Consider the following 15719-nt stretch of genomic DNA (forward strand, 5'->3'; position numbering starts at 1 on the left):
AAATAGCCTTTTTGTCCCATTACTACATCCTATATTTAGCCTGCCCTTGTCGAGCTAGTAGTTTACGTTTTTGGGATTGTTACTTCGTTTTTGGTGGCATATGCTCTTTTGAGATGTTGTTGGAAGATGAAAAAGGAAGGAAAGAAATAAAAAAAAAAGAAAAAAGAAAAAAAAGAAAGAGATGAAAAATGATTCGAAAAAAGAAAAAAAAAAGAAGAGTTCTGTACTGTTCAAGGCAGTCGATCGACTGCCATTTCTGGTCGACCGACTGGTGTCTGAAAGAAAATCAATTCGCATAATTCAAGCCTTTATCTTATGGCGATTTTTGCTCCCATGTTGCATCTATATCCTATAGGGAGTTTTATTGATTTATTAGTTTGGAGATTTGTGAGTTTTGTGCTTGCTATAGCACCGTTCTATTTGACTATGAGCAAGAAGTTGGATGTTGTCATATGGTTCCGTTTTGGTGCTAGCTTGATCACCTGTACCTCCACTTTTCCATAATTGTTTTGCCTCTTCTTACCCATACCTCACATTTCCATATTTATACCTCGGCATGTGTCATTGGTCATTTGTTGGTTGGAATGCATATGTACGGTTATAGAGATCATTTTCATATTTTATTGCTGGCATGTCTTCATAGGTCGTAGTTAGGTGAGAGTCTTTACAAATTTAATTCTTTATATCTTTCACATATTCACCTGTTCTTATGAGAGATTTGAGCGAACCGCGAGAGTCCAATTTGATAAGTCTCTACAGTTGACGGTTCAGCAGTTTTTAACGACTTTATAATTCGTTTGCATGATTCACACACTAGTTGATTGTTGGCTATGCATTAAACTGGTTTAGGCTTTACAGATTGACAATTCGCTCACGAGATTGAACTCGTTCCATTAGGTCATTAGATCGAGTCTAGTTCTTGCTTGGGGACAAGCAAGGTTTGGTTTGGGGAGATTTGATGCGTGTCTAAAATATGATGTTTCACACTTTATTCTACACGCATTTCAGAGCTCAAATGTGCAATATATGCCATTATTTCCCTATTTTCCTCTACTTTTGTGTTTTTGTCTATTATTGCAGAAATATGAAGAATTGAGCGGAAATCGAGCCGAATCCATCCCTAAGTAATTGACATTGCATTTGACATGAAGTATTGACTCGAGGAATGAGCTTGGTGCGCATTTCAAGGCCTAAAGATAGCAAAAGCATGGGTGCATACGAGTTTAACAAGCAAAGAAGTGCTTCTCGACATTGCAGCCTGCTTCAGATGGCTATATCTTGAGTTCTAGACCTGATAATCGAGTGATTCCAATTGGAGGTGAAAGCTTATCCTCTTAGCTTTCCAACGCCGCATAGAACGCCTGATTTGACCAAGGAACGAAGAAATGGCAGCTGTTTTAAGATCGGTGCGCGATGTAGAATTCGTCAGAATGCAATTCTGTACAGCGCTGTTGGTCGATCGACTGGTCCAAGTGGTCGATCGACCACCCCACGGGTTCCAGTAGCTACTGTTCGCTGCTACTTAGTCGATCGACTGATGCTTATGGTCGATCGATCAACAACGGGTCGATGCGCAAATTAAAAGATCGAGAATTCCAAAGCCCATTGTGATTAGGTTTAGGAATAAAGGTTACGCAGATTTTTCCTATATAAACTAACCTATGTTTTCGAAATAATTATCGCTTTTAGGAGAGACATTAGGTCTCGATTTTAGCATAGTTCAAATACTTTAGTTTCTCAATAAAGTTCGCTATTTTGCATCCGGATTTCCTTTCTGCCTTCAGTTTCGGTATTTCTCAATCATAATTTCAGTCTTTAAGTTTATTATTTTGTTAGTTTAGAATTGATTAGATTAGTTCCCAAAGCCATCAATATTTCGTTCTTTGCATCTCTATTGCTTGGTTCGTTTAATTATGTATTCGTTTCCGTTAATTGTTAATTTAGTTGTTGTTATCAATTCCATCATGCGTAGCTAGAAACCCCGTGCTAAGATGTGAGGGGAGTCAGAGCGAAGACGACGTAGATTAGTAAACCGATGTCGGCCTTTGGTCGATCGATCGATTTAGTCGGTCGATCGATTGGACCTGTTGGTCGATCGACTAGCTTAGCCGATCGATCGACTGACGCGCGATAGAATAGCACCGTTTCAATGTTTTAATTGTAATATTTGACAACGAGACCGAGAGGATACTTGTTAAATGCTTAGTATTTGACCGACCCACAAGATCGAGAGATAGGGGAGGGAAAATAGATTAATAAATTGAGACGACTAAATTGCTAAGATCGAAAGATAGGTAATTTAGGCATTAGGAATCACTCTTCAGGGCGAGAGCTAGTATTAGTGAGACCTAGGGACTAGTAGCATAGGCTGAGAGGCGCTACTTGTTAAGTTGGACCGAGAGGACTTCTTATTTTCCCACCTATCGTGATTTATCAGACTTACTTAGATACCGTCGTCGTAGCTGTAGTGAACCGACCGTCTTAGCATTCTTTTTATTATTGTTTACATCTCTTTTTATTACTTATCTTTTATTTATGCATTTAGACTTAGAAATAATCCAAATCAAAACCCTCCAGAAAAATTCATAGACTGAAATAAGACAATTAGAACTCCCTTCCTCCCTGCGGATCGACCCTTACTACCGCTTGCTAGTTGTAGTTTGGAAATTATAAATATTATTTTTGATACTCACTTCGAAGGGTATCAAATTTTGGCGCCGTTGCCTGGGAGGCAGCGCTAGTTTTAGTTGTCTTTAATTTTAGTCTTTCTTTCTTTAGTCTCAGGGAACTTCGGTTCCTTGAGACCGTTCTCATGTCGTTCCTTCTGAGTTTTCCGCAGGAAGAGAACGAAATCTTTGGTGTCTATTTAGCCAGACTTTGGGAGTTTATTGAGCCCAGACGAGATGCCTTCTCTGATCTCCAAATATGCTGCACCATTTTCCGGCAAATGAATGACCCTACGCGAGCATACCTCGAGTCTATAGGTAAGTGGGATTTCGAAGGAATCCCCGTCATTGAGGTATTAGAATTATTTAATTGGTTTGCTACTGAATCTCTTAAACCTACTTTTTCTCTTCATGTTGACTCAGATGAGGGGGTGGGTGAGACCTTAGAAACCGATCTAGAAAATGCTGACGGAGACATAGAGGAGACCATTAGCGTGGTTGACAATCCTTTTTATGAGGATAGTTTAGAACCCCTTTATGATTCTGGCACTGATAGTGAGGTCGATTTGGAGGATCTCTTTGAGAATCTCCAACTTGACGAGTTTAGCGATAAGGAGAGTGAGGAGGAAAATTTTGACAGTCTTGAGGTTAATTGGGATGTGTATGATGATATTATAGATGAACCTATTATAGAGGACCCGATTGACCCATTTGACTTTACCGCCCCATGCATTTGGGACGATTATCCACCTTCTCCCTTAGTTGACCGGACTCCTCCACCTCACAGTTCTTACCCGTCTGAGCATCTGGATTCTGCTCGCGTTGTTTTTGAGTCAAATGCTACAGAGCTCCTTTGTTTATCACCTGCGGTTAGCTTGAGCTTTTATATTCCGCCCTTAGCTGGAGGGCAGAATAACTTTGTGGACAATTTTAGGAGCTGCCATAGGAAATTTGTTAGGCTTAAATGCTCTTACATTTTGATTTCCTATGTTATTTCTATCTTATGGTGCTACTTACAGTTTTGTGTAGCACATGAGCAGATGTATGATAGGTTGCTGAGAGCCTTGAGTTGTTTTGATTGGGCTCAATTAGAGTGAGCTGCTGAAGAAAAAGAGGTCGAGCGGGACCTGTCTGAAACCAGCGCTAGCCGGGAGGCAACCCGGATGTGGTTTGTTTTTGTTTTGAATAAAACCTCATAGTTGTTTAGAAATAAAAACTCTTAGTGTGTGCTTAGTTTAATTTCCGTCTATAGACTTTTACTTTGGGTTTTGCGCAATTTTGGGCACGTATTATTGTGCGGTTGCAGGTTTTTAGACCTCATTTGCTCGAGTAATTGAGCAAATACGAAGAAGTAAGGAGTACAGCAGTACATTCAGTCGATCGACTGGCTTCATCGGTCGATCGACTGAGTTGCGCTTTCCAGGAGCTTCTGTTCCTGTTCATCTGGTCGATCGACTACCCCTTTTGGTCGATCGACCGAAGACACTGCTGTACCTTTTCACGACCTCTCCCCTGCTGTGTTTGGTCGATATGCGGACTTAAGGGAGTTTTCTACTCTACTTTATTTTCCGTCCATTTCCTTATTTCTTTTATTTTCTCATTTATGCATGATTTTACCGTCTCGAAATTGTTTTTCTCAGTCTTATGCGTGGTATTTTCTGTCTTTCAGGCACTTCTTAGTAGCACTGCTGGCTACTGAAACCTCCTAGCTCACGCTGGTTTGGGGAGGTTTCCTTTGCTGCGCTTAAAGTCTTGTGAGTTCCATATCTTTCCTTTGTGTCTTGCTTATTTATTTCCTCGCAAATTCCCATTTCTCTTTTCTTCACTATATGATTTTGCACAATGGGGACATTGTGCGATTTGGTTTGGGGAAGGGTTTTGCGTCGCATATTTGCTTGCATTCACGTTTATTTTTTGTTTTGCATTATTGTTGTTTATTTCTTCATATACATCAAAATTCAAAAAAATTTCAAAAATTTCAAAAATTTCAAAAAATGCACGTTTATTTTAGCATATAGGTCGAGTCGGAACGGTAGTATTCCTATGATGATTTTGCATTTGCACCTGTTTCGCCTGAGCCTTGCTAGATTAACATGTTATTAGTATAATCGTAAATGCATATCTACGAGTTTTCGTTAAATTTCTTGCTGGACTTGAGACTTGACTTTGAAAATTGGCAAACTACATCATATTTCTGAGATTTAGAGCATATAACTGGTGACATCTATGACCGGTTTATTTAGGAATGTGAGTAGTACTCCTTATGAGACATGTTTCCTTAATTTGCATGAATATGAATTTGATCTACTTAATACCTGTATGCATTCGGTCTGTGGTTTGTTGACACATGTGGTAGAGGTTTCCTTTTCTCATTTTACCCATAAGCTTCACACTGCCAAAAATAGCCTTTTTGTCCCATTACTACATCCTATATTTAGCCTGCCCTTGTCGAGCTAGTAGTTTACGTTTTTGGGATTGTTACTTCGTTTTTGGTGGCATATGCTCTTTTGAGATGTTGTTGGAAGATGAAAAAGGAAGGAAAGAAAGAAAAAAAAAAGAAAAAAGAAAAAAAAGAAAGAGATGAAAAATGATTCGAAAAAAGAAAAAAAAAGAAGAGTTCTGTACTGTTCAAGGCAGTCGATCGACTGCCATTTCTGGTCGACCGACTGGTGTCTGAAAGAAAATCAATTCGCATAATTCAAGCCTTTATCTTATGGCGATTTTTGCTCCCATGTTGCATCTATATCCTATGGGGAGTTTTATTGATTTATTAGTTTGGAGATTTGTGAGTTTTGTGCTTGCTATAGCACCGTTCTATTTGACTATGAGCAAGAAGTTGGATGTTGTCATATGGTTCCGTTTTGGTGCTAGCTTGATCACCTGTACCTCCACTTTTCCATAATTGTTTTGCCTCTTCTTACCCATACCTCACATTTCCATATTTATACCTCGGCATGTGTCATTGGTCATCTGTTGGTTGGAATGCATATGTACGGTTATAGAGATCATTTTCATATTTTATTGCTGGCATGTCTTCATAGGTCGTAGTTAGGTGAGAGTCTTTACAAATTTAATTCTTTCTATCTTTCACATATTCACCTGTTCTTATGAGAGATTTGAGCGAACCGCGAGAGTCCAATTTGATAAGTCTCTACAGTTGACGGTTCAGCAGTTTTTAACGACTTTATAATTCGTTTGCATGATTCACACACTAGTTGATTGTTGGCTATGCATTAAACTGGTTTAGGCTTTACAGTTGACAATTCGCTCTGAGATTGAACTCGTTCCATTAGGTCATTAGATCGAGTCTAGTTCTTGCTTGGGGACAAGCAAGGTTTGGTTTGGGGAGATTTGATGCGTGTCTAAAATATGATGTTTCACACTTTATTCTACACGCATTTCAGAGCTCAAATGTGCAATATATGCCATTATTTCCCTATTTTCCTCTACTTTTGTGTTTTTGTCTATTATTGCAGAAATATGAAGAATTGAGCGGAAATCGAGCCGAATCCATCCCTAAGTAATTGACATTGCATTTGACATGAAGTATTGACTCGAGGAATGAGCTTGGTGCGCATTTCAAGGCCTAAAGATAGCAAAAGCATGGGTGCGTACGAGTTTAACAAGCAAAGAAGTGCTTCTCGACATTGCAGCCTGCTTCAGATGGCTATATCTTGAGTTCTAGACCTGATAATCGAGTGATTCCAATTGGAGGTGAAAGCTTATCCTCTTAGCTTTCCAACGCCGCATAGAACGCCTGATTTGACCAAGGAACGAAGAAATGGCAGCTGTTTTAAGATCGGTGCGCGATGTAGAATTCGTCAGAATGCAATTCTGTACAGCGCTGTTGGTCGATCGACTGGTCCAAGTGGTCGATCGACCACCCCACGGGTTCCAGTAGCTACTGTTCGCTGCTACTTAGTCGATCGACTGATGCTTATGGTCGATCGACTGAACAACGGGTCTGATGCGCAAATTAAAAGATCGAGAATTCCAAAGCCCATTGTGATTAGGTTTAGGAATAAAGGTTACGCAGGATTTTTCCTATATAAACTAACCTATGTTTTCAGAATAATTATCAGTTTTTAGGAGAGACATTAGGTCTCGATTTTAGCATAGTTCAAATACTTTAGTTTCTCAATAAAGTTCGCTATTTTGCATCCGGATTTCCTTTCTGCCTTCAGTTTCGGTATTTCTCAATCATAATTTCAGTCTTTAAGTTTATTATTTTGTTAGTTTAGAATTGATTAGATTAGTTCCCAAAGCCATCAATATTTCGTTCTTTGCATCTCTATTGCTTGGTTCGTTTAATTATGTATTCGTTTCCGTTAATTGTTAATTTAGTTGTTGTTATCAATTCCATCATGCGTAGCTAGAAACCCCGTGCTAAGATGTGAGGGGAGCTGTAGCGAAGACGACGTAGATTAGTAAACCTGATGTCGGCCTTTGGTCGATCGACTGGATTAGTCAGTCGATCGATTGGACCTGTTGGTCGATCGACTAGCTTAGTCGGTCGATCGACTGACGCGCGATAGAATAGCACCGTTTCAATGTTTTAATTGCAATATTTGACAACGAGACCGAGAGGAGACTTGTTAAATGCTTAGTATTTGACCGACCCACAAGATCGAGAGATAGGGGAGGGAAAATAGATTAATAAATTGAGACGACTAAATTGCTAAGATCGAAAGATAGGTAATTTAGGCATTAGGAATCACTCTTCAGGGCGAGAGCTAGTATTAGTGAGACCTAGGGACTAGTAGCATAGGCTGAGAGGCGCTACTTGTTAAGTTGGACCGAGAGGACTTCTTATTTTCCCACCTATCGTGATTTATCAGACTTACTTAGATACCGTCATCGTAGCTGTAGTGAACCGACCGTCTTAGCATTCTTTTTATTATTGTTTACATCTCTTTTTATTACTTACCTTTTATTTATGCATTTAGACTTAGAAATAATCCAAATTAAAACCCTCCAGAAAAATTCATAGACTGAAATAAGACAATTAGAACTCCCTACCTCCCTGCGGATCGACCCTTACTACCGCTTGCTAGTTGTAGTTTGGAAATTATAAATATTATTTTTGATACTCACTTCGACAGGTATCAGTCTAATAGCCTCAAGTCTGGCTACAGGAGCAAAGGTCTCATCATAGTTAATTCCTTCTTGTTGATTGTATCCTTGTACAACCAATCTAGCTTTATTTCGTACAATAACTCCTGTATCGTCCAGCTTGTTTCTAAAAACCCATCTTGTACCAATAACCGTTCGATCTTTAGGTCTTGGAACCAAATGTCAAACTTTGTTCTGTTTGAACTGTTGAAGCTCTTCTTGCATAGCGACAATCCAATCTGGTTCTGCAAGTGCTTCTTTGATATTTGTTGGCTCAATGGTTGAGAGAAAAGGGTTGAACGAGCAAAAGTTGTTAGGTCTTATACGAGTTCGAACACCTTCATTCAAATTTCCTAGGATGGTTTCCATTGGATGAGAATCCTTATATTTCCATTTCTTAGAAACAGGAGGCACATCTTCATCTGAACTAGTCTCGCCTTCTTCGAATGATTGGGATTCAAGCATTGTTCTCCCTGAATCCAATCGTGGTGTTATATCGAAATCAGTTATAACATTGGACCTAGTTCGTTGATTTGGAGTTGAAGTTATAGCTTTATCAGTTATAACTTTATCCTCCAATTGCTTAGATTGAGAAGAGGTTTTTGTATCATCAACTAAACTCTCAGTTCTCTTTCCTTTATCATTCAACGGGCTTATTTGTTCATCATGTGTGCCCTCAATTTCTTTATCTTCCTCATCTAATTCTGGAAGTTCATCCCTGGATAGTCGGAAATCAGGTTCATTCAAATCTTCTTCCGCATCCTGTTCAGCTTTATCAAACATATTATTCTCATCAAAAGCAACATGAACACTTTCTTCGATGCATAAGGTTCTCTTATTAAAAACCTTATATGCTTTACTATGATTAGAATAACCGACAAACACCGCTTCCTCACTTCTGGGATCGAATTTGCTTAATCTATTTTTGCCGTTATTATGGACAAAACATTTACTCCCGAAGCAACGTAGATGTGATATGTTAGGTTTACGTCCCCTAAGAAGCTCATAAGGAGTCTTCTTGAGAATGGGTCTAATCAAAGCTCGATTATGAATATAGCATGCAGTGCTAACAGCTTCAGCCCAAAAATTGCGAGGTAATCCACTACATAATAATATAGTGCGTGCCATATCCTCCAATGTCCTATTCATACGCTCAACAACACCATTTTGTTGTGGGGTTCGTGGTGCTGAGAAGTTATGCCCAACACCATTCTCCCTAAAATATTCTATAAAAGCATCATTATCAAATTCGGTGCCATGATCCGTACGAATGGAAACTAATTTAGATTTGTACTTATTTTGGGCAAGCTTCATTAGAACTGCAAACTCTTCGAAAGTTTCATCTTTAGAATTGAGAAAGATTGGCCAAACATATCTAGAGTAATCATCAACTAGAACAAAGACATACTTGGATCCGCCTCTACTTCTTACCTTCATTAAGCCACAGTGATCCATATGCACGAGTTCTAGTGGTTCCTTGTTACTTACCATTCTCTTGGGTTTGAACGATGATCTCACATGTTTTCATCGAGCACACGAGTCACATAATCTTTCTTGATCGAATTTGATTGAGGGAAGTCCTTCAACCAAATCCCATTTCTTTAGCTTATTCAACGTTGTTGAATTTATGTGAGCAAATATTTTGTGCCAAAGACACGGATCATCTATTTTTACTTTCATGCATGTGAACGAATTATTAGGAATATTATTCAGATCAATCATATAGACATTCCTTCTACGATGTCCTTCAAGCACAACACTACTTGTTCCTTCAATTATTATTCGACAAGTATCTAAATGAAAGACAACTTTATTTCCTTTGTCGCATAATTGAGAGATACTTAGTAAATTGTGTTTGAGACCACTAACAAGATAAACATCACTAATAGCATGAGAAGAAGATATTCCAACTTTACCAACACCGATAATCTTACCCTTCTTGTTATCGCCAAATGTGACCTTACCTCCATCGAAGGGCTCAAGTGAAAGAAATAAATTTACATCTCTAGTCATGTGCCTTGAACATCCACTATCAAGGTACCATAAGTTATTTTCTTTCACTACAACCTGCAAAAATGATTAGAGACAGTTTTTAGGTACCCAAGCTAAGTTGGGTCCTTTGACGTTAGTCACCCTAAAGACCGTATTCTTTCTAACCCAAACCCTTTTAGTAACTTTACATTTTGGAGGTGAATGGGTTTGTCTGGGAACCGTCTTGGGTTGAGTTTTGGGTACCTCACGACGTGGTCTTTCAGGCTGTTTTGGGGGAGCTTTGGTTTTGAAGGGCTCTTTAGGTTTAGATATTTGTTTTGATTTGGTAGCTTTCTTGAAATCAAAGCTCATATCATAGAACCAACGATGATCATTGTTGCGTTCTTCATTGGTACTTGGTTCAGATGGGGTACAATCACTTTCCACAAAAACAGTATCAGATGCTTTAACAAAGATGATTCCTTTTCTTAAATCCTGAGCATATTTGACACAGTTTTCTTGGATATGTCCACTATGACCACAGTAATTACAAATCAAGTATTCTGGTAGATTTGTATATTTTCTCCTTCTGAAATCACGTTCGGAAGGGGTTTATTTGCATTTAGAGTGATCTCTACAACCATAGCACTCATGCCCTAATCCCATTTTCATGTTGTTATCCGATTGCTCAGTTAGGAAATTTAGGACACGTGTGCTACCTTCCCATTTTTCGTGAACCTTTCTAGCATGCAAGAGTAATTCTTTTAAGGACTGTATCTCTTTGTTGCATTTGGAATGGTCTGACTCTACGACTTTGGGAGGATGAGTCTCTTTATAATTGTCACGAAAGTTCTGGAATCTATTATTAAGAATTCGTACTGTCTCGGTATGCGTTCTTTTAGTATTTGAAAGAACGGTTTCAGATTCCTTTAGTTGCTAAGTTAGAAATTCAATCTCCTTCTTTTAATCTGAGATCACGGCTTCTCCAGCCGTAGCCTTGGACTCAAGAAGCTCTTTGACTTTCCTCAATTCCAATGTTATAGCTTCACTAGCTGTAACTTTGGCCTGAAGATGCTTAATGTTGAGTTTTAGGTCTGAGGTTATAGCTTCATTAGCTATAACTATAGACTCAAGAGCCTTCTTCTCCGCATTTGTCGTATCTGAAGTTGTAGCCATATTAGTTGTAACTTTAGATTTGAGCTTTTTGGCCTTTGCTTTAAGGAGATGATTTTCTTCAGTAATATCGAGAATTTGCTCTTTTAAGTCTTTCAATTCCGTCTCTTGTTCATGACACTTATCAAGAGATTGCTCAAGGTATTCAATTAAAGCATTTTTAGGCAATTTCTTAACACTTTTATTAAGTTCAAGATAGCTTACCTCTTCTTCTTCTTCTGAATCGGAATTTCCTAGAAAACAGCAGTAGGAGTTCATGTTATCTTTATCATTGTCTGAAAAGAGGTCAAGACTAACGTTGCTAAGACATAGGTTAGCAACTTCTTATTCTTCTGATGCTTTGTCGTCCTCAGTGTCGAGATCTCCCCAGCATAATGCCATCATCACTTGCTTGATTTCCTTCTTGGTCTTCTCACGTTTTGCTTTGTCTTTAATTTTCTCCCATGTGGGACAATCCTTAATCATGTGACTGGATTCTCCGCACTTGAAGCAACGTATTTTTATACTCAGAAGTTTTCTTATTATAGGACTTGTTGTTGTTGTTAAACGATTTTGCTTGCTTATTTCTGAAAATTCGTTTATTAAATCGTTTGGCAAACAAAACGGTTTCGTCCTCTATTTCAGCATCTTCTTCTTCTTTAGCAGAAGCTTGTAAAACCATGCTCTAATTATTACTGGACTCGGCCTCATCGTCATCCAGGACGAGTTCATGAGCCATGAGAGCACCAATAAGTTCTGCATAAGGAAGAGAAGTGAGATCTCTGACTTCTTCCATAACCGTGACCTTGGGACGCCATTTCTTGGTTAGACTCCTAATTACTTTTCTAGCAATATCCTCGGAGTTAAAAGTTTTACCAAGATTTTTGAGCTCATTGACTATGGTATAAAATCGTGCTGACATGCTATCGAGTGATTCATTCTTTTCCATTTTAAAAAGTTCATATTTTTGAATCAGCAAGTCAATACGATATTTTCTAACAGCCAACGTTCCTTCATAGGCCAACTCAAGACCATCCCATATTTCCTAAGCCGAAGTGCAAGAAGAAAAACGATCGAATTCGGTCGATGTCATGCCGTTTTGTAACAGGCTTGTCGCTTTCGAGTTTTTCTCAGCCTACTTGTAATCAGCCTCAATATAGTCTTCTTCCTTTTTCTCATAGGTAGTACCTTCCGAAGATGCAACCAAAATTTTGTTTGGTCCATTCTTGATAATCGTCCAGCACTCCCAATCATGTCCTTTTATGTAGTGTGTCATCATGTTCTTCCAAAGTCCATAATTCTTCCCATCAAAGATAGGACACTTGAGATACTTGGAATCCATTTCACACGTGTAAGGCAGCAGAATAAAAATAAAATAAAAATATAAAAAGATAGACGGATCTAGCCTCTTTGCGGTTTAGGCAATCAAGAGCACGAGGCTCTGATACCAATTAAAGAGTCTATCACAGCCGAAATACTCGAGAGGGGGGGGGGTGAATTGAGTATTTAAAAACTTATGCCCACTTTTTATTTTATATCAAAGTAATTAATTACTTAAAGTTTATTGATTAAACTTTAACTAAGTAACTAATTGATTATGAACGTAATGAAATGAACAAAAATGAAAACTGCAAAGATACACGGTTTTGAAGTGGTTCAGCTTCACACGTCGAAGCCTACGTCCACTATTCTCAATTAATAATTTTAGTACCTTTCTCCGAATTACAAAATTATCAACCCAACTTGTATAGCTAACTCTAGCTATAACTTAATTTGAATATCACTAGATATTCGATTTGACTATCTTAAGTTACTAAGAAAGCATTTGATTGTTCTTCTAAGTGTTCACACAATTGAACGAGTAAGAAACAATATGAAGTACTATTATCTTCTAACGTAACCTTAAGAATAATAAGCAATTTTAAGAGCACGACTTTTCGCAAGAATTTCCAAATGCAAAACAATAAAAATAACTGATTAAAATTAAACTCAAAATTGTTTGCAAGAGATTTTAATATTTCAAAAAGCTTATTTTAAATGAAGAAAGATCATGTGTATTTATAACAAGGAGAGGAATAGGATTTTGCATGAAACCCTAGAAGTGTCGTGAGGTAGGCGGTTTATTTCGCAAGAAATAAATCTCTATCTCTTTCCTAACTCAATCCAAGATAATTTAGTTTAAGTAAATAAGATAAAAGTAAATCTTATTTTTTCCATAACTATATCTTTAAGATTTTCAGATAAGTAAACAAATTAAATCAAGTATATATTTAAGATATGAGAATATCTTATAAAAATATAAGCTAGATTTAATTAGATAGATTACTTGTACTAGAGGACTTGTGAAACCTAACGGTTCAAAGCCAACGGCCGAAACCCCAGGACCGTGTCCATTTAGACGAAAATCCTTCTTCTGGGATTAGGGTTAGGTTAAATAAACTAGCAAACCCTAGGTAGCATGACGACCCATAAGTCGTTTTACTAACCAGTAGAGAAATGCAAATTAACCATTATAACAACCCATATTTCATCTTTATTATATACACACGTGATTTTTGAAATATATTTGAAGAATTTTATCTTTTGAAAATGATTTTAAAACTATTAAAATTGTGCCATAAAATCGCTACTTAAAGTTATAGTAGAAACAACTATAACATTAAGCTTGGTAAGTAAAGTTATAGGTGAAATAGCTATAACTTTATTTTCCCAATATTTCTTCTTAAGATACCATTATTAGATGAAGACCTAAACTAGCTAATCTTCCTGGAGATCTTCAGAATAGGATCTTCTCTTTATCTTGATCATATGCTCTTCATCTTGAACTTGTTAAAGACTTGATCAAGCCTTTTGCTTGAGTGATCATCATACTTGAAACTTGTTACAGTTACTATGGCACTTTAAGAATCTTCAATGTTATAGCTCAAGCCGCTATAACATTACTTGAACGATGCTTCACAAATCTTCAATGCTATGTTATAGCCAAAGTTGCTATAACATTACTTGCTAAACTTTTAAACTGAAGTCAATCTATTAAAGACTAAACAAACGATTACGAGCAAGAGTATATATAACACGAAGCACAAACTTGTCATTATCAAAACTCAAACATATATCTATATGGTCCAACAAAGATGCACATAACTTGAATTATAATAAACATGGTATCATTCATGTTATCATAATAAGAGAAAAAAAGATAGAATAATAAATAAGCATATCATAGGTATATTGAAATAAAGTGAAGTAAAGGAAAGAACATAGACACGGCTAATTATTTGCGAGCACGAATTCAAATACATTTGGCATATGCAACTATCCAAATTATACAAGACCTTTACTACTCTTAAATTTAAGAAGTGTGTGACATATCCAAAACATTCACTAACAAGACACGATAACACCCATTCCTCTTAGTAGGACGATGATAATATATACGGTCATAGTCTAAATGTGGCCAGACTCTCGGGATAAACGTTTCCCGATTCGACATGCGATAAACGTCTCGCATCCAAGATCGAAACATGGCACACAGACCGTAACCAAAGGTCGAGTAACCCTAATCGGAAACATGGCACACAGTCCGTAACCAAAGGTCCGAAGAAGGCGGAAGAGTAATCCTCAATCCAGAAACATGGCACACATACCGTAACCAAAGGTCCAAAAGGAGGGCGGCATAATAAGTCAACTCAAAACATGGCACACATACCTATAGATACCTTATTTCTACACCTCCTGCCAAACACCCAGTGATAATTGGGCCCTCATGTTTGATACGCGGAACGATTTTATGACAGTCCATAAGTTTATCGACAAGTGCTAGCTCAAACACTCGAGTCAACCCCTTGGTCGTCATCTACGCGCCGATATGGTCGTTTTGACAGTAATTAGAGTTCACTTGGAGTCCAGGTCAAAAACCGCTTTATTTTCTAAAAACCATTTAAATGCCGAGTCGGAATATTCCTGAATGTTCTAGAATTCTCTGGATATTTATTCCTAAAATTAAAATCAATATTTTAAGTAAATATATTTCGTATATTGTGTTTTATGGAATAAGGAAGTATAGATCTACCGAAATTCCATAATAAAACACGGAAATCTTTCTTGCTGAGGACGAAACCTCCGGAGAAAGGACGCAGCAGGTGCTGCACCTCTTCCAAGGGTCGCAGTGGCTGCTGCGCCTCTTCCCCAACCCTCTTTTCATGCTTTTCAGAATATTTCCGTGATTTGTTTCCAAATCCGACTCATTGCTAAACTCTTCCATATGTTTAGTACAAATAGAGACCTTCGGCCTCCATATTTGGCACGCGAGTGTTCCGCCCCTTCTTTCTCTCTGTTTGCATTCTAGACTACGATATTGCTTTCGACGCCTACGTGCTTGAATAATCGATCACGTAAGTTCAGATCCTTCTGAGTCCTAGTCACGTTGCATAGACCGACCAATTTGACCAACATTACTTTTAATCAATCTACTAAATCCTCTAAACGAGGGCACTTTCCACGCATATTCGAGTCGAGCAATCACTAAACGTTAACTTTAGTCAATCTCGTTTCGTCAAACATGTAAGTCTGAGGGAGTAAATCCCATTTTATTTATTGTACTTTTATTTTGTAGCACTAATGTAAGATCTATATCAAAGAGCACGTTCAAAAACCGATTTAAAATCCGTCTCTTAAAACTGTTTTCACAAAACAGCAGAGGTCAGACGTCGAGAAGAAACGCAGCAGTAGCAGCAGCGCCTCTTCTAAGAGTCATAGCATCTGCTATGCCTTTTCCAGAGGCTGCCCGCTGCTCCTGCTCTTCTTCTTCTTCTTCCT

The sequence above is a fragment of the Silene latifolia genome, chromosome 1, assembly GCF_048544455.1.
Source record: "Silene latifolia isolate original U9 population chromosome 1, ASM4854445v1, whole genome shotgun sequence".
NCBI lineage: Eukaryota > Viridiplantae > Streptophyta > Magnoliopsida > Caryophyllales > Caryophyllaceae > Silene > Silene latifolia.